Below are 709 nucleotides of genomic sequence, written 5' to 3' on the forward strand. Positions count from 1 at the left end.
CACAAACAGGCATTTAGGTGGTATTCACAAAGATTTCTATTTCGTCAGAATCATTATATTTCGTGCGTACGGTACGCACACTAGCGACCATTCATATGTACAATAACTGAGCTTCGAAACTGCATTTTATGATACTGAAATAAATGCTAATAATAGTGTATTGCCCATTGGCTATGAAAGGCAACTGATAAAGTTGCACATTTTCCTGTTTCAAAATGTGAAACAATATAATAAGTAACCCACTGTTTTAATTAATACTGCATGTATTTCGTTAAAAGCATATAAGTAAATGTATGTTTTATTTAAAGTTTCCATCTACCTATATTTATATAACTTTATAACATTTACATGTTGTATACACCCACTCAGGTACTCAAATGTTGTAAACCATGTTTGGTCATAATGTAACGAGGCTTTTATTTCGCTCCATCCTGTACAAAATGTGTATGTCTTCCAAACGTTCAAAACAACATGACACAGTTATACCTATGTAGTGCGACAAGCTGCTGTTTGCATGACTAGCGAGGAATGCGAGGTGGTTTGCAGCTATAGAGACGATGTGCTCGTGTAACAATCAGAAATCTGTAAGAATCAGCACGCACTAATGTTCCTATATGGGTCGACATATTCGAAATGTCTGTGCTTTGATATTCTTGTGCTGTGCTGTGCGTGACGGCACATTAATGCTGTGCTGTGCGTGACGTCACAT

At 36.7% G+C, this 709-nt stretch overlaps 1 protein-coding gene across 1 annotated transcript in view; it reads right to left on the bottom strand.

Moving 5' to 3' along the window:
- LOC106810945 (obg-like ATPase 1) overlaps positions 1-709 on the bottom strand; it is an 11426-nt gene that overhangs the window by 4412 nt on the left and 6305 nt on the right. The gene's annotated exons all lie outside the window — the stretch shown is intronic.

The sequence above is a fragment of the Priapulus caudatus genome, unplaced genomic scaffold (genome assembly GCF_000485595.1).
Source record: "Priapulus caudatus unplaced genomic scaffold, Priapulus_caudatus-5.0.1 Scaffold488, whole genome shotgun sequence".
Classification (NCBI taxonomy): Eukaryota; Metazoa; Priapulida; class Priapulimorpha; order Priapulimorphida; family Priapulidae; genus Priapulus; species Priapulus caudatus.